Source organism: Portunus trituberculatus, chromosome 32 (assembly GCF_017591435.1).
Source record: "Portunus trituberculatus isolate SZX2019 chromosome 32, ASM1759143v1, whole genome shotgun sequence".
In the NCBI taxonomy this organism is placed as follows: domain Eukaryota; kingdom Metazoa; phylum Arthropoda; class Malacostraca; order Decapoda; family Portunidae; genus Portunus; species Portunus trituberculatus.
In genome coordinates, this window is record NC_059286.1 from 3,165,371 (window position 1) to 3,179,040 (window position 13,670).

The following is a 13,670-nucleotide window of genomic DNA, read 5'->3' on the forward strand; positions in this document are numbered from 1 at the left end:
TGAAAATAGCGATAAAAGATAGAAAGGGATGCGGCGAGAAAGAGGCTGAAGACAGTCAATCAGAGGTGGGGAGTTGATGAAACGAAAAGCTTTTGATTTATCTGAAGTAGAAGCACTCGAAATATATAATTTAAAAACATTCAAATTGTACTCAATCGTCTTCAGAATATGAATGGTAACTATGCAAAAAAAAAAAAAAAAAAAAAAATATATATATATATATATATATATATATATATATATATATATATATATATGTTTTACTTTCGTAATGGTTAGTTCTTAATACATCCCCTGTAACTTATAAAATGGGCTCCCTGCTCGTGTCGGAGTACTGACACTACTGTACATAGTGTGTGTGTGTGTGTATCTATATATCTATATATCTATCTATCTATATATATATATATATATATATATATATATATATATATATATATATATATATATATATATATATATATATATATATATGCATACATACATAAGTACGAGGGGAAGTGAAAAATTTTCCGCACTATCGCCATAACATACGGTACCTTTATTACTGTCACACTGTGTTCTGTGCATGCATGCTTATTGTTGGTTGGTTATATTGTGGTCTCGTTATTGAAATTTGAGCCTATTCGTGCCATTTTGCCTTCTTTTGTACGGATGTACGCTATCGACAAAAGTCGGTATCGGTAATACCGATTTTCTGAAAAGAACCGACTACCGATACAGTTCCTTCCGGTACAGAAAACATGATACTGGTATATCGATATTTCCTTGAAAACACCGATATCGATATTTCTGTATTTACGTTGAAAGTTTCCTTTATCTAACATTGGTGGATAGTATGTAATCACAATCACACAAGGTAGTTTTAGGTGAATTTTAATTGGTGCGTCAGTGATCTTACTCTTATGGTGACATCAGAGAGAGAGAGAGAGAGAGAGAGAGAGAGAGAGAGAGAGAGATCGGTGTATTACCCACCGTTGCCAGCATTATGTAATGGTGGGTCTCTCAGGGGTGTTATTTGTTGTGTAGCACGGCTGGCAGCACTATAGTAGTCCAAAGAGGTCTTAGGGGCAAGCAAACACTTTTAGAGTACAGTAATGTATTGCAACAAGACAAAATACAGAACACAGAGATGTAGACAAACGAGCGGAGTGAGGTGGGACCATGCGTTGTTATCAATGAGACCCAGCCCAACAAAACACTGAAGAGTAGAGACCACGCCAGTTTGGCTGGCGCGGGAAATAACACCTTCCTCAATGCAGTGCATACAAGCATCATATATATAAAATCTAAAAACATACTTATAAATGTGCGAATAAATATACATAAATATAATTCAAAATAATAACAGTAATAATAGTAAACATGGGAGGGGCCACCATCACATTAGAGACAGACAGACAGATAGATAGATAGACCAATCACACACACACACACACACACACACACACACACAGAAAATAAAATAAAACGCACACACACGCACGCACGCACACACAAAAAAATATAAATAAATGAAATAAATAAGAAAAAGAAAACACACACACACACACTCGAGAGCGTCCGGGTTCGAGTCCCGGAAAGCGGAGAGACAAATGGGCAAGCCTCTTAATGTGTGGCCCCTGTTCACCTAGCAGTTAATAGGCACGGGATGTAACTCGAGGGGTTGTGGCCTCGCTTTCCCGGTGTGTGGAGCGTGTTGTGGTCTCAGTCCTACCTGATGATCGGTCACTACGAGCTCTGAGCTCTGTCCGTAGGGGAAAGACTGGCTGGGTGACCAGCAGACGACCGTGGTGAATAACATACACAGATATATAGATAGATAGTTTATTGACCACAGCTTACAAGGTTTTATCGTACATAGATAATATCTTACAAATATATTTTTCTTTTTACAAAATTCTCCATGTAATAGCTATAGTCCACATAATAGTAATAACAATGATGTATGCTAACATTATGATGTTATTGTATGCTAACAATTCCACTTTGAATGATTCTAGGCTTGTCCCTCCCTCTCCTCCTTCCCTCTGATTATTTCATGCCTACAATCAAAGTTCATCGTAGTAATGTTTTCTATGCCAGCTGGTCATGATATTCCCTCGGTATCCAATTTGACAACCCATCCGGTCCTTGAGCCTTATTCACATCCAAGGTTTTCATAATCTTCCTGATTTTCCCGACTTCTACATGAATCTTTCTTATTTCCTTGTCCCTGTGACCTGTTTGTGTCCCTTCAAACTTGTTTCCTTTGGTGAAAACCAATTGAAAGTACCTATTCATTATTTCTGCCTGTGATCCATGTTGTGGACAATGTTATGTTACCACTAAGAGGGCACAAGAGTAGCAGTGTCGTTAGTTCAGGAACTCTCTCACACTGTCTTCTCAGGGGAGTTAACGAAAACATAGCTTGGGTTTTCCTTATATTAACAATACAGTTATTTACACTACACAAGGATAGCCTTGTACACACACACACACAGTCCACAGCTCCCTGGCAAACGCCCGTGGGAGCACAACGGCCAGCTCGTGTGTTCGTCAGACTCCAACTAACTTAGCTCCGTCTTGTCAATCTCTCATCAGCAAAAACTCACTGACACCGGTGACCGACTCATATATTAAAGAACAGTTACAAATGCATTGGTTACAATAGTTAAAGTATTACTTAATTATAACTGAAGGAAATAAAATATATGATAGTACTAAATATATGTCTATGCTGTTATAATTACATATATATAATCCAGCAACCAGAGGTTCTCACACTGAGCCTGTGGGAAAGTATACTGACTTAGCATAAGAAGTGCTTGCATATGAAAATGAAAGGATGTGCTCCTCGCTAAGATCAGCCTCGCTTCTCACGGTTGTGTAGAAACAAGGAAAAAATAATTATATAGAATTCATACCCTAACATCCAGCATCCTCGTATATGACATTATCAACTTTTAATCTATCTACTATTTGTTTTTTTTTCCACTTTCCCATTAACATACTTATAAAAGAGCTTTGGCTCAATTTTGCATTTGCCAACATTCTTTCTCATAGTTCCTTTGTTCCTCTTTTAGTGTTTGGACATATTCATTTCTTACTACCTTAAATTCTTCACAATTATTAAGTTCTCTTTCTCCATCTATTCCATGCTGCTTCCTTTTCCACTTTTGCTAATTTACACCTTATGCTACTATACCAGTCTTCCTTTCTCTCCCCCTCACTGATTCTGATTTTGGGAACATATCTACTAATCCCTTCATTATAAATATATTTCCTTGTACTTTATTTGCTGTATTAAGGGAATACTTCCGAAGTATTCCCTTAATTTTGCGAAGTCTGTTTATATCTTCTATTTTTGTGAAGTTCCTTCTTATTTACTGCTGAGCGGCTGTTTAGGCTGAATTCAATTAACAGATGATCGCTCTTCCCTAGAGGGCACTGATACTTTATTTCTTCAGTGACTTCAATCTCTTTTGTAAACGATAAGTTGAGCCTCCATGCCTCCTCATTTCCTCCAACTCTTCTTGTGTAATCCAGTTTTCCCAGCATACCTCTTTGCATTTGGAGTCACCCATAAGTGTTATATTCTTGCTTTCTTGCAACATTTCTTTTAAACAATTACTTATATCTCTCAACATCTCTTTATACTCTTGATTCCATGCATTAGTTTTTGGAGGTACATATGCTATTGCAACATCTCTTTCCCTTATCTTTTCCTTTTATCTTAATTTTGATTACTTCTGCTATACATTCTCCCATCTCTACATTTTCCACTGCTATATTCGTCTTGGTCAGTAACATCACTCCTCCTCCTTTCTTACTATTCCTAGATCTTAATCACCTCCTTTCTTACTATTCCTAGATCTTAATCACACATTATAATTTGTCACCAATATTTGTATTTTTCTGCTGGCGCATTTAGTTTAGGTTCTACTATGCCCATAATGCCTGGCTGCTTTATCTTAATGTGTGTGTGTGTGTGTAATTCACTGTTTGATCTGCTGCAGTCTCTGACGAGACAGCCAGACGTTACCCTACGGAACGAACTCAGAGCTCTCATTATTTCCGATCTTCGGATAGGCCTGAGACCAGGCACACACCACACACCGGGACAACAAGGTCACAACTCCTCGATTTACATCCCGTACCTACTCACTGCTAGGTGAACAGGGGCTACATGTCAAAGGAGACACACCCAAATATCTCCACCTAGTCGGGGAATCGAACCCCGGTCCTCTGGCTTGTGAAGCCAGCGCTCTAACCACTGAGCTACCGGGCCGTGTGTGTGTGTGTGTGTGTATTTACCTAGTTGTAGTTTTACAGGGCCTGGGCTTTATGTTCATGTGGCCCCGTCTCCATATCTACACTTATCCAATCTTACTCTCAGGATCAGTTTCTCATTATCCACTTGGTCATTCCGTTGATCAATTTATAAACTTGTATCAGATCTCCTCTCTCCCTTCTTTGTTCCAGGGTTGGCAGATCCATAGCCTTTAGTCTCTCCTCATATGTCATCCCTTCAAATTCTGGAACCATTCTTGTAGCCATTTTTTGTAGTCTCCAACTTTCTTATGTTTCTTTTTATAAGGGGTCCACACTATTCCTGCATATTCCAATCTGGGTCTTATTATAGTACTTATCAATTTCATCATTTCTTTGTCCATGTAGTGAAATGCTACTCCAATATTCCTTAGCAAATCATGTTTCTCAAAAAATTCTATCAATATGGCTTACCAGTTGATTGTTTTCTTCCATCGTCACTCCCCAAGTCCTTTTCCTTTTTTAATTTCTCTAGTTCTACTCCATCTCCCATCTTATAGATTCCCACGGGTCGTCTTTCACTGTGTGTGTGTGTGTGTGTGTGTGTGTGTGTGTGTGTGTGTGTGTGTGTGTGTGTGTGTGTGTGTGTGTGTGCATGCGTGTGCGTGTGCGTGTGCTTATGCGCGCTGATAATCATGATGATGATAATAATAATAATAATAATGAAAGAGAGAGAGAGAGAGGGTGGGTGGGAAGGTTTGCAGACCATGGTGTGGGTGAGGTCTTATCACAAGCTAATCTCTCTCTCTCTCTCTCTCTCTCTCTCTCTCTCTCTCTCTCTCTCTCTCTCTCTCTCTCTCTCTCGTTATTATCATTATTTTTATTATTATTATTATTATTATTATTATTATTATTATTATTATTATGACTACTACTACTACTACTACTATCATTATTAAATTATTATTATTATTATTATTATTATTATTATTATTATTATTATTATTATTATTACTACTACTACTACTACTACTACTACTACTACTACTACTACTACTACTACTACTACTACTACTACTACATTAAATTATTATAATTATTTTATTATCATTATTATTATGTGTTTTGTTTGTCAGTCTATCTGCCTTCCTTCCTGCTTCTTTATTCTTTCCTCCCAGTCCATCTCCCTCATGGTGGCTCTGAGGGCTTCCCAATCAGCAGCCTCCCACTTCCACAGCACTTCGGTGTGAGACTTATCCCGTGGATTCCTAAAGTGGACCTTGGTGAGGACAGCCATGTGATTAGAGAAGCCTACAAAATCCAGTGGACGGCACTGAATTTAGTGGGAGGGAAGGTCAGTCACCACTGGATCCAAGGACGACTCAGAGCTGTGAGTTGGGAAGGTGATGCAGTTCCTGAGGTTATGCACTACCAACAGTGTGTTGAAGGCTTTCTGAGCAGTGCGCTGGTTCAGGTCACCTATATTAAAACACCTTTTCACACTGGCTGGCTACCATCATGGCATCCTGGTTCTCTGTCAAGCAGTCCAGGAGTGCTGTATCCTGGGAGGGAGGGCAATAGCACAATATAGTTTGTCCATTTTTGTCTCACTTTTAGCACCAGTAGTTCCAGGTACCTGGGCACAGGCATGGAAGGCTCTACCATCTGGATGTTTATGTTTTCTTTGTAGCAAAATGCCAGCCTCCCCCCTGTGTTGAGCAGTCTTTCCTGATCTAGGTGGCGTAGCTTCTCATATGTGCATAATTTGGCGGCACTGAGCTGTCCAAAAATGTCACACACAAACACTATGTCCGCTCACTTTCTATTAATTACATTGTGAGTCAGTTCTCCAGTGTTTATATGGAAACCTCTCCCATTTGCTGACACTACAGATAATTCACTGGTGGCCAGCAAGTACTGCTGGTTGTCGGTACACTCTGGTGTCATAATGAATATTGTAGGCAGGTGGTATAGCAGGCCAGGGAGACTGTGGGACAGGAAGACCCAGGGGAAGCACTGGTGGGGACCCTCTTAGGTGAGTAGGTTGCTGTAACTGCCAGGTGATGCTTCTCAGGGCAAGCAGGGTCTCCTGCCCTCTCTGTCTCACTGTCTGCACCAGCTCCTGCTGCCTCTGGTCAGCAATCCTGACATGGCAGTTCAAGAACAAATGAAAGCACCCATGGCTGTATTCACAGACCTTTCTTGGGCACTGGTCCTGAGTGTGGCCTTGACACTTACACTGAGGGCACCTGGTCTGTTGCTGCCTAGTGTGGGATTCCTCCTGGCATGTCTATTGCCACAGTCCAGACGCAGCTTCCTTTGGGATGGAGGCTCGTCGTGGGGGTGACTTCCTTTTCCGTTTGAACCTAGTTCCCCAATGTGGTTGGTGATGCATTTCAGCCTCAGCACTGTCACTGGAGAATGACGTGCTGGTAGCTAAAGGTGAAGGCAACTCCTGATCCTGACCCAAGCTGGGTTGACAAGAGGCCAAGTATCCGTGGGAGACTAGGGGTGGAGAGGATGAGGAAGAGGGAATAAGTGGTGGTGGTCTCTCTCTCTCTCTCTCTCTCTCTCTCTCTCTCTCTCTCTCTCTCTCTCTCTCTCTCTCTCTCTCTCTCTCTCTCTCTCTCTCTCTCTCTCTCTCTCTCTCTCTCTCTCTCTCTCTCTCTACCTCTACCTACCTACCTCCCTCCCTACCTACCTACCTACCTCCCTCCCTCCTTCCCTCTCCCTCTCTCTATAGAAACAATAATCATTTCAGGGAAAATCTGCATAATACCTCCTAAGGTCCCCCCAACTGGCAGAAGCAAAGTGCTTAAGGCACCTCTGTCTTGGGGGATCCTGAGAAGTGACTGGAAAAATAGGACAAGATACAGATATGAGGTTGTGATTGGAGGAGCCCAATGAAGAAGATATGGTAATAGCATAAGCAAAAGGATTAGAGGTAAGGAAAAGGTCAGGAATACGAATAGGCTGTTGCACCAGTTGCTCTAGGTCAGGTGTGAGGAAACTACAGACCACCACCAAATGTTAGTACCATATTTGACAGTATATAGGATGCACCTTTTTCCCAAAATTTTGTCCCCAAAAATCAGCTTGCATCTGATATACAAAGTTGAGACTTCCCGTAGGCTTATCTTTTCCCTGACACAAGCTAACCTAGCTCACGATCAGTACCTCTAGCTACCCTAACAGCATGCATCATTATTTTATTGCAGATAGTTATTATTACCAGTGCTATTATTTTCTTAAAAGTGAAAGCAATCTAACCTGTGAGGCCATGACACATGGCTATAAATATCAGCTGATCAGAAACCTGACTCGATTGTGATCATCTAGCTGATGATGAGGAGTAACAAAATGCTCATGATCATAAAGTTGATATGGAAAGAATTTAAGAAAATAGTGTTGCAAAGGTGTATTGCAGCAGCCTCCCAGATATGTATGTGTGCCTGTGTGAGTGTGGAGCAGCGTCATAAGAGAGTACATATGGGTAGTACATATGTGCAGACTTTAGCTAAAGGGTGAGCGAGGTGTTGGTTGCTCGTGTTTATGAAACTGTCACACCTTAATGGAAGGGATGCTGAGCTAGGCCTCCATGACGGAGGAGATGTGACCCCGGAGGTCACGGGGAGATAAGTGTGTGTGTGTGTGTGTGTGTGTGTGTGTGTGTGTGTATGGGTGAGGGCACTGGCCAGCCCTGGGATAATTGTCATACGGTACCGTGTAAATAAAGGCATGCATGTGTGAATTGCTTGTAGCCAGCATTATCAGGGATATATTGGTAATTAGCGGTTAAGGTAGATAGCGTTACCTAATAAGCTGAAATAGACTCGTAAGGACATTGCCTGGCAGGTGCGACGGCACAGGAGGCGTGGTTTGTGGGGTACTGTGTGGCACCGACGAGGACAGAGGACAGGAGTGTAGCAAGAGACCTCAAAGGAACAAGTCGTACTCTGGGGAGCAGTCAGAGAGTGAACGAGAGACAGAGACAGTGAAGTGCCTGACAAACTAACAAAGTGTTACCCGTACTTTGTTGCCGCCCCCTGCCCCGTCCTGTGTGCCACCACCACCTGTTCCCAGTGACTCGTGTATAGTTGCTGTAATGTAGAGAAATAAGGAAGAAGTGTTTCCTTCTCCCCACTCTGTGTGACTGAGCTGAGTGAGAGTGGTTGCTATAGCAGCAGACAGCTAGACCTGAGAGAGCGATCTGCCTGCCGCTCCACCCAGGTAAAGTCATTCTCCCCGACACACACGCCCCGAATCCCGAGAAGATTGTGAGGCGTCCCCTCCCTGAAGAAGAGGCTGAAGGAGGGTCGCAGCAATAGATAAAAGTTGCTTGTGATAAAAGGAAAAAAATACATAAACCAGCAACAACAAAAGAGGAAAACAACATCAGGAGGACTGTTGCAAAACCTATCCCCCCGACTCTGCATCCCATCCGATCCAATCCGATCATAACAAAACACATCAATACCCTCACCCTAACGGCAGCAGGAGGAAAAAGATCATGCTACACACTTCTGCAAACTACAAGTGGTAGATTATGCCAAGGAGCATGGCAATAGAGCAGCAGCAAGGGATTCTGGGCCTCCACACAGAAAAAATTTTACAGGCCTGGCAACAGCAAGAAGACCTAATGAATAGCGCAAGGAAAGATAAACATAACATTCGTTGCCCAGCCCCAGATTGGCCAGAACTTGAACATGACATTGCTTGGTTTTAGGATTTGGTTTTGTGGGCCTTGTGGGCCGTGGTGTAACGTATGCAGTCAGAAGTGTGGTGTTTGCAACACTACTCAATGTAAACAAACCAACAGCTGGGCTGCAGTGTCCATCACTCCCTACCAATCAAAGTGTTTTCATAGTTTTCTTATGATTTTATTGATTTCAGACCTCTTTTGCAATTCACATTACTTCGTGTAATGCTCCCCCACCCAAAACTCCCAATTTCCCATTGATTCCCCAGGATCTTTGGGAATGAGAGATAGGCATAAGTTGGAGTTCAAAAAATAATCGTAACTCAAAAAATATTGTTTGCGATGGAAATAGCATATACCATAAACCATTTCACTACATTTTTTCACCAGAAAAACATAAGCCATAGAACAGATTCTATGGTTTGGTGGAACTGCAAACTGGCCATGTTTCCTGTTTGTATAATGTGCTGCTAGGTTGCTTTCGACAATATATGCACTGACCATGTTCCTGGTTGCATAATGTGCTGCTAGGTTGCTTTCAACAATATATGCTTAAATAAACTAAAAACTTTTTTTCTGAATTTGATCTGCTAAAATGGGGGTGCGTCTTATATGCCCGTGCATCCTATATAACATAGGCATCAAATACGGTAATTTTGAAAGAAACTTACCAAGCAATGCCAAATAACATTCTGAACATTTTGTTTTCCTCCCACAGGTGTGCATGTACGTGGGAGAGCGGCTTTTTTTTAAAGCTTTTCATTTTGTCTGTTTGTGATAGTTATTAACTATTTTGAGTTAAAATATTATGTGACCCTATAAAATAAAAAAAAAAATTCTGATGTGGCCCTTGCACTGAAAATATTGCCCATCCCTGCTCTAGGTCATGGAGGATAGCAAAGTTGAAGGCTAGTTCATGAGGATGATCAGTGAAGGGAGAGGAAAGCCAATGCTGATGGTGAACACTGTGAAAGGATAGAGGGACAGAATGTGCTTCACTTCAGAGGTTGAATAGTCAAAGAATTTACTACAGTCAGAAGAGTTAGGGGAGATAGACAGCACAGATAAGTTTAGTTAAAGAGTGATTGAGTCAAAGCCAGATGATGGAAAATTCTAAGATTCAAGAGTGTGGGCATGAGAACAGTCACGTCGTTGCGCACATATGCAACATCCAGCTTTGGAATGAAAATGAGGTTAGAGAAGTAGGAGGGAACAGAAAAGCAGCTACTGTCACTTACTTCAGACATTTATGTTTCAATGAGGAAAAGAAGAGGTTTAGTAGAGCAGAGGTGGTGTTCTTACCACAAACGCTGCAGGTGTTAATGAAGAAAAAGTTGAGGGGGGATGTCAAGACATTTATGTTCAATACTGAGAGAGCAGTCTGACCTGGGGATATTTATGGTCCCCTCCCCAGATGGGGACTTAGGCTAGTGTAGGAGTCACCTTTTTTTAATCTTAAGTGAAGGGTGTTTGTTTGTAGGAGGTGCCTGTAGTTTTGTGTGAAGGGAGAGTTCTCTCTCTCTCTCTCTCTCTCTCTCTCTCTCTCTCTCTCTCTCTCTCTCTCTCTCTATATATATATATATATATATATATATATATATATATATATATATATATATATATATATATATACACACACACACACACACACAGTAATACTCCACTTAACGAACAGGATAGGGGGGGGATGTCAAAGCTGTTCGTAAAGCGAAAATTCATTAAGCGAACGTAATTTTCCCATAGGATATAATGAAAATAGGGGGGAATGCGTTCTGGGCTGGTCCCCAACATACCACATTGGTTAAAAAAAAAATTTATATATACGTTTGGCAGCATATTGGGCCACCGGTGTACCACTACTTTTATGATGTCATATGAGTCATTGGAAGTTAGAGGAGCTACGTACTAATTCTCTCGCATTTAAGTTTACAAAACAACATTTCTATTAGCTTTTTACAAACCTTGTTCCCAAGAAAGGATTGTTTTGTAATGCATAAAGTGAAATCTTACATGGAATACCAAAAAATAAAGCAGAGATGAGCCACAGACGAAGCGGGAGACTCGTGGCCACTCGGCCGCTTCTTCTTCTTCTTGTGATTCTTTTAGCCTGCGTGTTGTCTTTCCCCATGATATTTGTTTCCGCTCCTCTATGGCCTGCTATAATGGATATCATATCTTAGTATTCATATATGCTCATGCCATGAGGATAACTGACTCCGTGGCAGTGAGTGATATTGAATTATTAATGAAATACCGCGGTATTTCATTAGTAATTCACTATCACTCACTGCCACGGAGTCAAGGTTATCCACATGGCATGAGCGTATATGAATACTAATAAGATATATCCATTATAGCAGGCCATAGAGGAGAGGAAACAAATTTAATATCGTGGTGAAAGACAACACGCAGGCTAAAAGGGTCACAAGAAGAAGAAGCGGCCGAGTCGCCGTGAGTTAGGGCTGGGCAGGATTCTATAAAAGGGGTAATCGCGAATCCGATTACTTGCCCTGTTGGATTCGGGATTCGAATCCTCCACGAATCCTATGTACTCTTAACAGCCCAGGATGCCCGAGATTCTTCCTCAGCCAGTGATATTGTCTGCCAGGCACGAGATTCGTTGGTGTTTGCAAGAGAATCCAAGCACAGAGAGAATCCAGGATTCCCCTCCACCTGTCACAAACATCACAACTCTCGCCCTTTGGCTAGAGTTTGCCGAGATGCAGACCGTGTCTCCCATGATGCTTACCAAGGATATATATATATATATATATATATATATATATATATATATATATATATATATATATATATATATATATATATATATATATATATATATGTGTGTGTGTGTGTGTGTGTGTGTGTGTGTTTTTTTTCTTTTTTATTATACGAAGATTTCCATACTATAAATATGCAGTCATGTAAATACATGTGCAGTTATAGTCGAGTGAGACACACTGCAGCTCCATATAATCCCAAATGGGCGCATTTCTGCCACGCTTGGCTGCCATTATGCAGAACCACTGTTTTTATTATATTAAATTTAAGGTAGCCTATTTACAGAAAGTCCCTTAAAACAAAAGGAGAGTAGCCTACTCAACTCGAGATGCACGGCTTTGGGGAGACTTACGTAAAAGCTGGATAGTCACAGAAATCAATTTTGGCTATTATTAATTTATTAGGCAGGTAAAAAGTTGCCGTAAAACGGTGTTATTAGTAACTGAACATAATTAATAATATTAGGGATGCATATAATCATGGGAGCGACTATCACGGGTTCCCCCCCCCTCATCAGTCCTCAGCCTTGACTTAAAGCTCCGCCCACGTCACGTCCTATATATATGCCATCATATGACGTCACATGAAATTGGCGAATCAGATCCAACAATAGCTAGCCCCACAGACCTCATTGTTTATATACGTATTCCAAAAGCATGATTAATAACATCATACAGACTATATTGTACAAATTAGTTTGCTTTTACGTTGTTCTCCATAACTATTTTTAGTCAGGAATAAGAGACCTCGTCCGAGGAATGGATTCCATACCGGATTCTAAAATCCTGACACAGTAATCAGATTCGTATTGCCTCAGGATTCTACGGATTCGAATCCAGTAATCGTCTCCCGCCCAGCCCTACCGTGAATCTCCGCTTCATCTGTGGCTGATCTCATCTCTGCTTTATTTTTTGGTATTCCATGTAAGATTTCAGTTTATGCATTACAATACGATCCTTTCTTGGGGGCAAGGTTTGTAAAAAGCTAATAGAAATGTTTTTTTGTGAACATAAATCCATATATAAGATAGTAACACTACCTCCAGAGGTGGTGTTCCCAGCAACCTCAGAGCAACCTTGTCACCGTCCCTCCAAGCATTCATGGAAGCCATTTCGCAGCAGGAGATTGCTCTGACGTTGTTAAAAAATCTTGGATCCAGCTCCAGGAGCACTAGAGACAGAGGCAGGGAGCCAGCCAATCACAGAGAAGCTGCAGCATTTGGTCCCTCACCTGGCAAATTCAAACCCAGAAAATTCGCTAAAACGGATGTGGTTGTACGTTATGCGGACTTTTTGATCTAACTTTATATAGTAGGTTAAACCGGAAATTCATTAGATGAACGTTCGTTAAGCGGAGTATTAATGTATGTATGTATGTATGTATATATATATATATATATATATATATATATATATATATATATATATATATATATATATATATATATATATATATATATATATATATATATATAAAATCCCTCCCATCATGTGCAACCATACATCCTTAGGACCACAAACATACCCCCTCTTAAAACAAACAACACATTACAGATGTCTGTAGACTGTCAGCACTAGAAGGTAATGCAGAGAAGTTGAAGATCTCAAACATGAAGCACTCACTGGTCATCTTCATACAGTTCAGGAAGAATCCAAAGAAGCCACCAGCAACGTACATCACTCTGAAAAACACACATACTTCAGAGAGGTGTAAATGAAGGAAAATGTGCAAACATGATTTTTCAATTTCATATAACAAAATAAATTGCTTTTAACATCCTGAGTCTGTACACTCAACCTTGTTGCTAACACAAGTGTAGGCTACCCTTATTTAAGTAACTACAAATTAGCCTTGCCCTTGAAATTTCAAAGTTGATCAATGGTTAGTCAAAGCATTAACACTACAAACATTGTGAAAACAAATAAATACATAATAGTCT